A 15,652-nucleotide genomic window follows, 5' to 3' on the forward strand; every position below is an offset into this window, starting at 1 on the left:
TCAATCTCATTACTTATTATTGATCAATTCAAGGTCTTATTCTCTTGGTTCAGTTCTGGTAAATCACATGTGTCCCTGTATATGTCCATGTGTTCCAGATTTTCCAAATTGTTAACATATAATTTTTTAAAATAATCCCTAATGATACTTCACATTTCTGTTGTATTTCTGTGGTATCAATTCTAACGTTGCCTCTTTCATCCCTTACTTTATTTAGGTTCTCTCTTTGCTCTCTTTCCTTCTTCCTTCTCTCTCATTCTCTACACATTTGTCCATTTGCTTTACCTTTTCAAAAAACCAACTCTTCATTCATTGATCATTTGTATTGCTTTTCTAGATGATTTCATTTATTTTTGCTACAATCTTTGTTTTTTCTTTCTTTCTATTGATTTTGTGTTGGATTCTTGCATTTTTAAGTTCTTGAAATGCATTGTTAGGGTATTCAGGTGAAATCTTCCTTTTATTTTATGAAACTTTCACTGCTGTATAATTTTCCTTTGTCACTGTGTTAACTGTATCTCCTAGGTTTTAGCGTATTTCCATTTCCATTTGTTTCAAAAAATGTTTTTATTTTCACTTGTAACTTACTGTTCAATCTCTACATACTTGCTGTGGTTAATTGGAAACTGATGGCCAATTTAAACATTAGCTGAACTAAATCAGCTGGTGCTGAGTGTAGGTGAGGAAAGTAGTCAGCATAAAAGGAGACCTGGAGAGGAGGAGTGTTACTGTGTTGTTAGTTCTCCTGTTGCTGTGAGTTCCCCTGGAGGAGTTTGCTGAGCTTCTTTCCTGATAGGAACCTGGCTGTTCTCATTTTCAGAGGAGCTGGTGACGTTGTTGTTGAGAATGGCTGTGGTTCACTTTGGAGGAGCTCTGGTCTTTACGCTGAGCATCACTTTCTGGCTCCAGAGGCAAAGATGGTGTGCTGTTCAATCTCCAGAAGCTTTTCAGCTGGACTCAAGCAGGCCACTGTTGTGGGCTCTCAGCTGGAATCCTTGGGTCTTAGTGTGGACAGATTTCCTGTACTTGTATTCAACTCTTTGGGTGGTATTTATAAAGTAATTCTGTAAATTATGTATCCTGTATTATTATCCCTGAAAACCCCAACTACAACCCTTATAATTTCTAAAATTTCTAAATTTCTAAAGTTTCTCTTATTAATGACTTCTAGTTTATTTCATTTTGAAGAGAAGAGATAGAGGATATGATTTCAATTTTTTGAGCAAGGCGGTAAGACTGTTTTATGGCCTAATACATGACTCGTTCTGAAGAACATTCCATATACATACTCTGCAGCTGTCTGAGGGAACACTCTGTCTATTAAGTTCATCTTGTCCACAGTAAAGTTTAACTGTATTGATTAGTGGTAGGTAGTATTGACATCCTCTGTTAATTACCTGATTGGAATTGATCTCTTGCTTTAGGTATAATGGCATTTGTTTTACGAATTTGGGTACTCTAAAATTAGGTTCCTACAGATTTACAATCTGTATTTTCTTGGTCTTGGTCTTTACTGCAATCCTTGTCTGACAGTCAATCTTGTCTGATACAAGTATAGGTTTCTATTTGCTTGGAATATTATTTCCTATCCTTTCACTTTCTGTGTGTGTTTATTGGTGAAGTCAGTTTCTTATAGACAGCATTCTTTTTTTTAAAATAAAATCCATTTAGCAAGTCTATAATTAATGGTTATTATTACAAGATATGGAGTTATGCCTATTTTGTTAATTTTCTTCAGGTTGTTTTTAGTGTTCTTTGTTCTTGTTTGTATTTGAAGTTTGATGTCTTTGAAGTTTCACTGTATTGGCAATATATAGGCATTTTTTGTCTTCTGTGTACCCACACTTCCATGATAGTAGCTATCCTTTCTTATGGACATAGAGCCCTCTTAGCATCTTCCTAAGGCTGGTTTCCAGTTTTGCTCATCTTGGAATGACCTCTTTTTCTCCTTCTTTTCTAAAAGACACTTGTTCTAGGTATGGTTAATTGGCATGTGCAGTTATTTTCTTCCAGCACTTGGCATGAGTCATTCCTTTCGCTTCCATCCTATAGGATTTCTGCTGAAAAGACAGCTCTTTTCAGGGATGTCCTTACACGTGATTTGTACATTTCTTTTGCAAACGTCCAGATTTTCGCTTCATATTATACTTTTGACAGTTTAATCATAATGTATCATGGTGAAAGCTTTCTGTTTGGAGTACTCTAATCCTGATTAGATGAATGTCCATTTCTTTCTCAAGATTAACAAGGTTTTCTACTATTGTTTCTACTGTAATTTCTATTTTTCTACTATTATTTCACTCTGCCCTTCCTTAAATTTACTCAAAGACCCTGAGTGCTGTCTTTGTATTTATTTTTAATCTGCATGTAATATTTCAAAATCCCATCTTTAAGTTCAGATACTCTTCTACTTGATCTACTTTATTGTTAAAGCTTTGGTTACAATTTTTTATTTGATTTACTGAGCTCTTTACTTCCAAGATTTCAGTTGGGTTTCTTTCAGAATCTGTCTTCTTGCTGAATTTACTTATATCCTGCATCATCTTCCATATTTCATTGAATTGTTTATCTGTACTCTTTCAAAACTTTGTAAGGTCTTCAAAATATGTTCTTTTAATTATCAGGCATTTTATTCACTTTTATTTTTTTGAAATCTGTTGCTAAATCATCATGATCTTTTGTGGTGTGTGTTGTCATTTCATGTTATTTGTCCTCCTACATTAAGATGTAAACTTTCAGTGAATGAGATATCGCTACCACTTTTATGAGGTTATCTTTTTTTGAGAGTTTACACTTACTGTTTACTATATTATTTATCATTTACTATATGTGTTTCCTACTCACTGCACTGGTTCAAGAAAAGGTGATTGGAATACTTAGTTCTCACAAACATCCTATGGGAGAAATTCTATGATTTCAGTTTTGCAGATGCAGATACTGAGGCACTGAAAGGTTTAAAAAAAAAGATGCCCAAGGTCACTGATTTAAATTCATCCTTTCCTTGTGGAGTTCCACATTTTGGCTATTTTGGAATACGATTTCCCTGGACATAACACGGCCGTGGGTTGATGAACCTTTCAGGGAGCCACTAGTTTATCTCATAGATCTAGAGAAATCACTCCTAAAATTCATCTGGAACCAGAAGAGACCCTTTTGCTGTGAGGATGCTGAACCCAATACTCTTCACCACAATGAGAGCAGTCTGTATGATCTGGATGTTCACACCGTATGCAAACCAAATCTTTGGGTGGTTGGGGAGTCCTCTAATGCAGATAGATACAGCCTACATATGGAGGACAAAGTTTGTGTGTTGGCCATTTCCTGTATATTCAGTTAAGCCTTCCAGACACACTTCCAAAGGTTCAGCTTCTGTGTTTTCATTTCAGCTCTCTGAGGTTTCAGTTCATATTCAGTTGGCTCCGAGGCAGCATCGTAAGGCTGGGTCACCATTCATGGGTGGCTAAAAAACAGCAAGGCACAAACAGCAAGAGAGAAAGTGGGGTTACATTTTTTAGTAAGTGGATTTTCCTAGAGATACCTTGGGGCCTCATTATGCAATGATGGCTTTGATCTGAATTGGGCTCTACAGAGTCATCTTCCAATAGTTTGAACAATGTATCAGAGTCAGAGAGAGACTCACTACTGCATACTAGCAGTACAGGTACATGTGGTATAGACAGCATGGCGGTGACCTGACTATGAGTGTGGTGACCCCTACGTGGCAATTGTGGAAGGGGTCTGAAGCACTTGTCCTCTGACCAAGCAGTAGTGTGGGCCCCAGTGCTACAGGGACCAGGATGGTGATAAGAAGACTAGCAAGCCTCTGTGGCGCAGATACCCAAATACAGTCAGATAAGGTACAAGGCAGCCCACAGTGGGAACCACCCAGGTGAGGTGACTATAGGCGTGGCAGTCTTCCACTTCACTGTGACTGTAGGAGCGCTGCTAGGAATGGGACCAACCTCCCAACTATACGGGACTGGTTTTCCTCCCCTCTCTTTTACTTGTTATTCTTACCTGGAATGGGATGTGGCCAGAACTGGCCTCCTTTATCCAGCTGCTGCAGGTCCATTAGCATGTATATTACATCCCCACCTGGCAGCCACATGTACCCTCACAGCAGCCTAGAGGGAGGGCAGCAATAGCCATGTAGTATCTGCCTTCCACACAGATGGCCACTCCCATGGCCTCAGCACCCAGGTCCCTGTCCCGTCCCGTGGTTCTCCTGAAGAGCATAACCCCAAGATGGTTTGGACAGGTGGCAGTTTGTCCACTGCGCCAGGTCAGGCTTGTGAGGTGACCATGCAAAAACCTCTGAAGAGGAGGTAAGGGTCTAGGAGATTGGGGAGATGGTAATGTGCAGGGCCTTTGACTCTGAGAACAGCATGAGTTCTCACAAAAGTTCCCTCTTAAGGTACCACCTGACCACCACGCCCATCATAAAGGATCCTTTTCTGAAGTGAGGAAGCTTGATCTTGGGCTATTGATCTAAGAGGGCAGGTAGCTGAGAGGACGGTCAAACTTTCCAGGAGTTGGAATTCCTAACATTGTCAGAATTTGCACTGACCCCCCTCTTTACTTCTCCAAAGGAGAGACACCCTCCCAGCCATGGAACCACAGCGGCAGGTAGCAGTATATCTGGCATCTATTATGCTGTGGTTCCAGATCTCTGAATCTTATAAAGTTCCAGTTTCTGTTCTACTGATTCCCAGTTCTCTCCCATGGTTACAAAATGCTCCATACCTATCACTGCAGTTCTTTTTCATACAGGCACAGATGAGTGCTGGTTAATTCAATGCATCCTTCTTGAAATCCTCAAGTTTATTAACTAAGTTGACTGTCCTTAATATGAAGTGTGGGGCTTACCTATTTCATCAGGAAAACCCCAATTTTCTATCCAAATGCATCTATGAAAACCAACCACAGTATTCTCTATTTGATGGGAACACTTAGCTGGCTAAAAGGAACACACTCCCTCAGACTGGTGCATTTTACACATGTGAGACAGTCCAGATTCAGAGAGGGGAGGGAGAGATGATGGAAATGAGCCAGAAGAGTGAATTATACACATGTTTGAGTTGAAGCTGCTCATGGCAAGCTGTAAATTATGAGAGTCATTTATAAGATAGTCTATAATTACTAGAGGAATTTCTGTTTAATCATCAGGAGACAGAGCCAATAAAAAAAGTAATCAGTGCCAGCTTACGAAAAGATTCCCCTCCCTTTCCAAATCAATTATTGGCTATTCTCTACTGATGACTGAGGAATGATAGCAAACTTAATGAGCTACTTTTCCACTTAAGCAAAGTATGCTGCTTTGATTTGAGCACACCCATACAAGCTATCCAGAAGGTCTGTGTCCACAATGTAGGCTTCAAAGAATCCCAAAACCAGTCCCTCTGTTTTAAATATAACAATATGCAAAATATTTTAGTCCTTCTTCTATAATGCAAAACATAACTTTTGTTCTACATTTACTGTAGTAGATTAAAAATATCATAAAGAAGATCAGTTAAGATGTGTTATATTTACAGGCAATGTAAACTTGCCTGGATCACCAATATGAAGAATGACAAACACCATGCAGATAGAAAAGCTAATCACAGATTTCAAAGTACAAACCAGTTGCTAAATCTGTTAATTCTCTCATTCAACAAAATATTTTCTCAGCTGTTCTTACTGAACTTGAACATTTATACAATTTTTAAAATTTGAAAACTAATCCCTCAAGATCAGATCGAACTGCTACAAATTAAAATACTCAGAGATTATATTTACTTCAAATACTCATACAGCAAAAGTAAGATTCTGAACATTTTTTCTGTTCTCCCTTATTATGAATTCATACAGCACTACCAGCATGTCAATAATTTTATGTACTCCCCTTTCCTCTTTTAAACCTATCATTCTGAGGTGTAATTCCAAATTTCTGTATTTCCTTCCAATCTAGATTAACTGTGTTTTTATCCATCTGGATGAATAAAATCATCATGGCAACCACTATGGGGAAATGCTGAGTGGCTTTCAAGGAGTATGGTGGCCCCAGTGAATTCAGGGTCCAAGAAAAATAAGCCACAATTACTTACACAGCTAGACGCAAACTAGATATTTGCGAAAGAGTATATAATGCAAAGGGCTTTGAAAGTTTTTGAATACAAACACTCATCTTAGATAATGCTTAAATTCAGCATCACAGGGAAAGTTTTGTTAAACTTAACATTCAAAAAAAATAGGCCGACATAACTGCATGAGGTAACCAAAATTAGTACCCAATATAACTTACACATTGACGCTCATTCAGCCTCTCACCGTGGCTTCAGTCTTTTGGAAGAACCAGGAAGAACAGCATATCCCGCAGATCCTCCGCAACCTCCCGAGGGTTAAAAGAAGACAGAATGTATTTTGGCTCACCATTTGGGGTCTTCAGTGCATGGTCGCACAGCGGTCTCCGGGATGTGGGAACGGAGCACACGGCCGAGGGGACAGGCTGACAGAACTCTTACCATGGCAGCCAGAGCGGAAGACCGGAGCAGAAGGGGCGGGGACAAAACGCGCACTTCCGGTGACGTGGACCCACCTCTTCCGGCTAGCCTGCCTCCTGCCAGCCTTGCAGCTGTGAGCCCCTCAGCCAAGTTGGTTCACGGGTTCCCACGGTTCCGTGGCCTTGCAGAGCCCGCCTCGGAGCACATGGGCCTTAATCCCAGCCAGAAAGCACCCTAGGCCATTGTGGCAAAGTCTACCGCGAACCATGGGAGCTGTTAGGGCAATGTTGAGGCAGACACCCGTCCTATGACTGCTCTGCTGACTGCAAACGGACAAATGGAGACCCAGCACAGCCTGCACAGCAGGATGAGGCCGAGGATTGATGGAAGGAAGAGAGAAGAAGGAGAAGGGGAATATTTGATTCTCAACGAGGATTGCAAAATGAGGAGTTGGGGGGAGGATGGTGAGTGTAACCCTTAAGCTTATCCTTCGCTTTGCTTCTGGGTAGTGTGTGGTTGTTGTTGTCTGTGACAGCATAAAAGAATGATACACCTCAAGGAAACACATCAGAGACCGTTTTAATAATTTAAAGATGAGTAACACTTCCTGTTAACCTGTAACTTTGTAAAATAATTTTTTACAATTTTTTAATGTATGAAAAATCCTTTCATAACAAATCAAGAAAATAACACATCTTCAAAGCAGTTACTCAGAACACAAGACATAGACCAAAAAAAAAAAAAAAAAAAAAAAAAAGATTCTTATAAAGAAGAAACAATCCTGGACGTTTTCGAGTTTCCACTATTCAGCAGTAGGATAGCAGTGATGTTGATTAGAATATTTCTACCACTCTTCCTAACCAGGATATAATGCACAAAAGCCTTGAAGAAAAAAAAAATGATGACTTTTATAAAGCCATCACTGACTTTATAAAACCACATAAATCTATATTAAAAGACACTATAATAAGTTCAAAAAATCAAGTACACTGGGAGAAAATGTTTTCCACATGTATAGCAGAAATAAATATCACTTCACTATATACAGAAAAATCTTACAAATCAGTTCTAAAAATAACCGTCGTTAAAGATACATACTTTTTCCAACTTTTACTAACAATCAAAAGTATTCCCAATCTCACTAATAATTTCACTTAAAGCATGAGGAAATTAATTTTATTTCTAAGATTAGCCAAGATTAAAAATAATAATAATATCCTGTGTTGTTAAATACAAGGGGATATTAGCAAAGTCATGCACCGTTTGGACTATAAATTACTGCAACATTTCTGCAAGCTATTTAGTGATATTTCTCCAAAAAAAAGCACACCAAACTTTCACTTAGCAATCCTACACCGAATCTGTCCTGCACTAATATAGAAGCATATGAAACATACAGACACAATCACCTTAATAATAGTTGTCCTGGCAACACTTTGGAAAGAAGCTAGAATTCAGTCAGTGGCCATTAGTTAAATAAATGGCAATAAATCTCACAAGCATGGATGCATGCATAATGTCAGAAAGAATTCAAATATTGAAGGGAAAGAAGAGAACTGTTCAAAACAAAGATATATTAAAAAGAAACAATACATTATAAAAGCCAGCCCAACTCTTGAAGGTTGCTGCTCTTTATAATTTGGTAAGTATCCTGGCAGAAATGTACCTATAGATATTTTTTAAGTTATGGCCAGCTGTTCTCTAACTAGGCCAAGATACAATTAATATAACTTTCTGTGTATAGTAAAGTGATATTTGTTTCTGCTATACATGTGGAAACTTACAATTAATACATTTTAAAAGTTATAATAAGAAACAAAGTAAATCAACCCCCAGAAATTAGAGATCCTGACTGTAGTATCCAAAAGAACCAAAGCCACAAGAAATACAGTGCACAGCTATGCTTTCCAAAGAGCACACTTTTATTCCTCTGTTCTTCCAGGACCCATGCCCTGTCCCTGACCACCTGGCCTGCAGCCTGTCTCAGCCTTGGCCGAATTCTCCCAGCCTTCCTGACTCTCACCTCCTGGGAGAATCTGTTGTAAGTGACCAGTTCCTTCTGGACAGTCATATTTTATCATTTTCATCATCTCGTCTTATAGCAGCTTATTTTATTCCTCACGGCCCCTATCTGTCTTCTTTGAAAGTCTCAAAGTTTGTTGAAGCTATTTTAATTCCACAAACACTTAACAAAGACTGCTGTAAAGAATGGACTCCTTGGGGATCCACAGCTCCACTGACAGCAGTAATGGCTGGAATGAGCTCAGTTTATTGTTTTCCTTTTAACTGATTTAGCTCACTGCTTGTGAGACTCCTTATTTCTCACTTCCTCCTCCTCTTTGTTCCCAGCGTCCTCCTCCCCTTCCTCTTTCCCCTGCCTTCTCTTCCTTACTACTGCTGCCACCTCTTCTCTACTACCACCAAACCTCCTTCCTCATTCCAGAAAGTTCCAGCTATCATATGTTCAGGACAGAACTTTAGGGTGGCTGTGGGAGCCTACACACAACCAAGCAGTGCAGTCAGAAAATTCATTACTATAAAAAGACACACTGACACGAAGCCCTTTCAAAATCCTCCCCTGCACGGTCGCATTGTTCTTGTCACTTTCTGGAGCAGCTCTGGAAGTCCTTTTTCCCAGGTGTCTTCAGTTATGCTTCTGCGGCTGCCTCAGTGTTTGGAATGAATTAAAGATGTTTCACTCTCACAGTCATTCTGACTTTGAGGAAGAGCTAGGAGTTTCTTGGAGCCAGATCCAGTGAGGAAGGTGGAAGAGAATACACCGTTAGGTTTTTAAGAGCCTGACTTTCTGTTGATCGCATTAGCAGCAGCATTCACATGTATTTTTGATCATACCTTGTAGAGACATTGATGAAATAGAACTTTTGGAAGTGCTTCAGAAAGCAGCGGAAACAACGGCATAAATGTGTTCAAAGTGCAGGGAGTACTTTGAGGAGGATTCATAGCAATGTGTCTTTCCCCATAATGATTTTCAAATGTAAACATTCAGGGTATACTTTGATTATCCTTTATCAAAGGCCTTTGGCATGGCTTCAAAATCTTTTTGTATAGACTTCAGCAAAAAACCAAACCACGTATGGTGGTGCTCACCTATAATCCCAGCACTCAGGGATCTGAGGCAGGAGAATTGCTGTAAGTTCGAGACCAGGCTGGGATACAAAGCGAGCTCAAGAGCAGCCTGAACTACCGATGCAGACTTTGTCTCAAAATGACAAAAAAGAAAACAAACAGGAAACACATTACTATAATTCTTCCTCATGATCCTGCTTGTAACAACCTGGCACAGGGCAGAAAGGGAACAGTCACTGGCAGGGAAAGTTCCCTGTCAACAGAGATACGCTCTGTGAGTGAGGCCTCAGCACACCAGGCCCCTTCTGGATGATCACTCTCTCCCCTTGAACACTGGGCCCTGCTGCTTCTCGGATACCATTAGCTCTCACTCTTGTAGCTCCTGGACCATGGATGTAGGGTTTTCTCCTCTCTCAATCCTTGGGCACAGTCAAGGCCCCACACTCCCCTTGTTCATATAGCTTTAAGATTCTTTTTAACCGTTCACACTGCCGACATGAGATCTTTTACTACCACCAGTAAAGAGATGAGACAGAAGGGAAATGTGATGAAATATACACCAAAGACCATCAACAAAGAAAACTTATTTGGAAGTTCTTAACATTTTTAGAAGAAATGCAAAACTTTCTAGAACAAACGCCACAACCTAACTGGTTTCTTTGCATCTTGACTCATTCTTCTATACTTGTTCCTTTCCAGCAATACCTTTCCAAGAATTTGAGACTCTTCTCTAAATGCTCAGTGCCTCAGAGTGGCATACATCTACCCATTCCTTCTTGTCTTCTGTCATTTTTTCACCATGGCTCTTCTGGAACCTTGTGACTAACTTCTCAGGAACCCCTGACGGGGGCGCTAAGAGTCCTTTGCCCCTTTCTGAGATGCCTCCTTAGCCCTTTCCACAGTGACTTTCGTCTGCCACTTTCCTTGGCTAGATGTGAGCACTGCCTGGCTCTCAGGCCAGCACAATCCCTCCAAGTCCTAGACACCTCTTTCCCTTGGACACTGCCCAGCCCCTCCACCGTGTAAAATATTCACTCCACAGACCTCTGAGCACACAATTAGAAGTGTGTTTAGTATTTTGGTTCCACATCAGAGTACTTTTCTGTAATCAGAAGCTTGATCTCTTTCTCTGTGACCTCAGCATCTTAGACCCATACCCAGCATTTAGATGGCATCCTATCCACTGAGAGGTCTTGCTCTCAGGCCACTAAAGCCAACTACAGCCCAGATAATTAATAAAAAAAAACTGGGTAGATGACATGTTTAGGGAGAAGACTGCATAAAGAAAAATTCAGGGAATGGACAGAGACTAATGGGTCCAGGGAAGCAGAATGAGACCACAGCCAGGCAAGCAGAAGCAGTCGGATCACCTGGCTGCCGTCCCTCAGACTTCAGCCCAGTAGGCACTGCTGTGGCCATCACTGCAGTCAAGATACTTATTTTAATGTTTTGCTTCAAGACCTCAACATTCAGAGTTCTGAGCAGAGGGACAGATGGCTGAGCCTGATGTTATGAAGCTGCCCTATAATTATAGGCCATGGTGATAGACAGGGTAAACAGAGGGGACCTCACATCCCACCAGCCAGGGTAATGGGCAAACCCAGCAAGTGGGCAGGGAAATCATGCACTGAGAAGCCAGAATAAATCAACAAATTGACTGTGAATTGACTTACCCAAAAAGCATCATGTTGTCACCATGAATTGCAATGAGCCACATCAAGGTGTACGTAATGATTTTCAGTATAGCTTTGAGCATAATGGAATGAGTCTTATCACTGCCTGTTATAGAGATATGTAAGAAAAAATGAAATTTCATTAAACAGACTTCTTTACGCTGCCTTTAAAAGTAACTTGGACTCTCAAAAGGCTTTCTAAAAAGTTAGAAAGCATACATGAATTTATTTAATATGATAAAGATGATTAGCCCAACTCAACTACCAATTCGATGAAAGAGAATGCATGAATTCCTACAACACAAATGGCCATGTCCTTCATTAGGGAAAATATTATCTATTTAAATGTCTTAATATTTTGTGCAAAATATCTGGAATACATAAAACATTATGAGACATTGCACAAAGCAAGAATGTGACCCATAATCAAGAAGAAATATATTCAAAAATCTTGCAACAGCACACAGCAAAAATATTTCCTGTTTTAGTTGTGGAAAATCTTCTGTTTACGCAGTTTATTGGGTTTTTCATTTTTATAATTAGAGTTCTCATTTCTAGGAGTTCTGTTTTTATTTTGTGCTTTTATAAATTTCTCAAATTGTAGTTATTGAAATACATTAACATAATTGTATATGCTGTATTTTATAATTCCAAATTTGTTTCCTTTCTCCTCAGGATGAGTTTCTCCTTTGCATGCAATTTTTTTTACTTTAAAAAAAGATTAAGATAAAAGTGGACATAACAAAACAGGTCAGAACAGAACAGTTTAAGCAACATAGTGTTTCACCACAAGACAATCCAACATAACAGTAGCTATCATAGTGTCTCTGTCCTTGAAATAATTGAGTATACCTTCATATACTATAGTATCAAACATACAAAGACAGTGTAAAACCATTCAAGAGAATGAAAGTAATACAGGGTATTCAGAATCAACTAACAGAAAATGAACAAAGGTTACTATATTATTTCTTTATCTATAAAATATTATGTTTATACTATCACATATAATAAAACCCAATAAGATACAACATGATAAAACCAATGGAGACAGGAGAACAAAAGCTTGGTGGGACTTCAAAACAAGATGATATTAAATCATCACTAGCTATTCTAATGTCTTGTTTTCTTCAAAATAGCTGTTCATACCATCACAGACAATAAAATCAAACAACCCAGAATAAAACCATTCCAACTAATGAATGAAAACATTATAAGACTTCAAGGCAATATAATAGAGAATCATGATTACCACATACTTTTATGTATTCTTACCATTTCTTACACTAGAGAAACTATTCAGTATTTATACATGTGAGTTTGATTTATTTCACTTATGAGTATGGTCTCAAGCTGCGTCCATTTATTTATAAATATCTCAATGTGATCATTCTTTATAACTGAATAATACTCCATTGTGTAAAAATACCACAACTTTTTTATCCATTCCTCAGTTGATGGACAATTACATTGTTTCCAATATCTGGCTATTGCAAATTGTGCTGCCATAAACATGGGTGCACATATATTACTGTGGTATAATGTTTTCAGTTCTTCTGGGAATATGCCTAGAAGTGGAACAGCTGGAACAAATGGGACTTCCAATCCCAGCTGTTTGAGAAATCTCCAGACTAACCTCCACAATGGTTGCACCAGTCTACACTTCCACCAACATTGCAGGAGAGTTCCTTTTTCCCCACAGCCTCTCCAGCATTTGTTGTTGGTAGTTTTCTTGATCCTGGCCATTCTTTCAGGAGTGAGATGGTATCTCAGTGTGGTTTTAATTTGCATTTCTCTAATGACCAGTGATGAAGAACATTTTTTCATGTATTTATTTGCCATTTGTATTTCTTCATCTGAGAAGTGTGTATTCATCTCAGATGCCCATTTTTGGATTGGATCCTTAAATTTCGGGGATCTGATTTTTTTTAATTCCTTATATGCTTTAGACAGAAGTCCTTTGTCTGAGGGACAGTTCACTAAGATTGATCCCCAGTTTGTAGGGTTTCTTTTCACTATGCTAGAGATTTCTTTTGACATACAGAAACATTTTAATAAGAGGTGGTCCCAGCTGTTGATTCTGGGAAGTATTTCCCATGTGGTTTGAGTCCTGTTCATGAACTCTCCACCTACCCTTATGTCCCCAAGCGTTTTACCCAACTTGTCTTCCATAGATTTAGTGTTTCTGTTTTAATATTCACATCTTTGATCCATTTAGATTTTTATTTAGTACATGGTGATAGGCATGGGTCTAGTTTTAGTTTTCGGCATATGGAGAGCCAGTTTTTCCAACACCATTTATTAAAGAGATGTCGTTCTTCCAGTGTTCATGTTTGGCCCCTTTATAAAAGAGAAGGTGATTAAGTGTGTTTGTATCTTCTAATCTATTCCATTTAACTTCAGCTCTTTTTTTATTCCAGTACCATGTTGATTTTACTACACTTAACTTTGTAATATAACTTCAAGTCAGGGATTGTGATGCCTCCTGCCTTGCCTTTGATGCTTAGAATTGTCTTTGCTATTCTAGGTCTCTTCTGGTTCTAGATGAATTTGAGGAGTGATTTCTCTAGGTCTATGAAGTATGTTGATGGTATTTCAATTGGGACTGCACTGAATCTGTATAACAATTTTGGAAGGATGGCCATTTTCACAATATTTATTCTTCCTATCCATGAGCAAGGGATGTCTTTCCTTTTGAGCTTTTCTTTAATTTCTTTTTTCAGTGTGTCATAATTTTCCCTATATAGATCTTTCACTTTTTTCATGGGGATAATTCCTAAATATTTCATTTTTTGGTTGCTAATGTGAAGGGTATGGCTTCTTATTTCTCTCTCTGTGATCTCGTTGTTAGTGTATAGAAATGCTATTGATTTTTGAGTATTGATTTTGTATCCAGCTACATTGTTGAATTTACTTACTATATCTATGAGTCTTTCAATGGAGTTTTGGGGGTCTTCTATGTAGAGTGTCATGTCATCCCCAAATAATGATAATTTAACTTCTTCTTTTCCTATCTTTACCCCTTTTATTTCTCTCTCTTGTCTAATTGCTCTGGCTAGTATTTCCAGTATTATATTAAATAGGAGCAGAGATAAGGGACATCCTTGTCTTGTGCCTGATTTCAAGGTAAAGGCCTTCAGTTTTTGGCCACTTAGTATGATTGGCTGTTGCTTTGTCATAGATGGCCTTTATCATATTGAGGTAAAGACCATCTATTCCAATTTTCTGTAAGGTTCTTATCATGAGTGAATATTGGACCTTATCAAATGCTTTTTCTGCTTCTATAAAAATGGTCATGTGATTCTTACTTTTGGCTTTATTGATATGGTAAATTACATTTATTGATTTCCGTATGTTGAACCATCCCTGCATGCCTGGGATGAATCCCACTTGGTCATGGTGTATAATCTTCTTGATGATTTGCTGCATCCTATTTGCCAATATTTTATTGAAGATTTTTGCATGTGTTCATTAGGGAGATTTGTCTGTAGTTCTCTTTTTTAGTTGGGTATTTCTCAGGTTTTGATACTAGAGTAATATTTGCTTACAAGAATGACTTAGGGAGGATGCTTCCCTTTAAATTTCATTGAAGAGTTTGAGGAGTGTCGGCATTAAGTCTTCTTTGTATTTCTTGTAGAATTCTGCAGTGAATCCATCTGTGCCTGGGCTCTTCTTTGTAGGTAAGGACTTAATTACATTTTCAAATTCATTAATAGACATTGGGTTATTCGGCAGTTTTACATCTTCTTGACCTAGCTTTGGTATTTCATATGTTTCTAGGAAAAATATGGAACGCTTCATGATTTGCATGTCATCCTTGCGCAAGGGCCATGTTAATCTTCTCTGTATTGTTCCAATTTTAGTATATGTGCTGCCGAAGCGAGCACTACAATTGTTTTTTTAATATGTATAAACTACTCTTATACCTTGAGACTTCACAGAAAAGGTACTGATGTTTGGCTTGAAGGTATGTGATCCTAGAAATCATTTCTCATTGTCCATTCATGAGAGCAATTTTACTTCTCAAATTAGATTTTTGATGTTGCAAGTGGCATGAATTTGGATCAGAGAATTGAAAGTATGGTTACCAATATCAAAGGATTATTTTTCTTCTCCTAAGTATTAGGATAATTTTTCCTATAGTTTCTCAAAGAGAAGATGAGGCAGACTTATTTCTAGTCAATGCAGACTCTATTCTGACCAAAGCTTTGTGTAGAAATTTCTTAATAGTTTTTCGCTTTCAGTCCTGGTCACATTTACTGCCAGCATGCTTTTTTTCCCTCTTTCTAGAACTTTATTATCTCACAAAAATACACTGCTTGCATTCCCATGGTGTGGAAAAGAGCTTGCTTGGTTTGCTGCTCACTTATCTAGGTACAAAGGGTCAGCACAGGCTCCAGCCTGAATCTT

General features: G+C 38.6%; 1 non-coding gene across 1 annotated transcript; it reads right to left on the minus strand.

The window, feature by feature from the left end:
• Window positions 1-15,023: 15,023 nt before the first annotated feature.
• LOC111756279 (U6 spliceosomal RNA) lies at window positions 15,024-15,129 on the minus strand. Its single transcript, XR_002790774.1, has one exon. It is a non-coding gene; the product is annotated as a U6 spliceosomal RNA (small nuclear RNA).
• Between the last annotated feature and the right edge of the window lie 523 nt (window positions 15,130-15,652).

This window comes from Cavia porcellus, unplaced genomic scaffold (assembly GCF_034190915.1).
Source record: "Cavia porcellus strain 051 isolate PalLab524CR breed Dunkin Hartley unplaced genomic scaffold, mCavPor4.1 scaffold_14, whole genome shotgun sequence".
NCBI classification, from domain to species: Eukaryota; Metazoa; Chordata; class Mammalia; order Rodentia; family Caviidae; genus Cavia; species Cavia porcellus.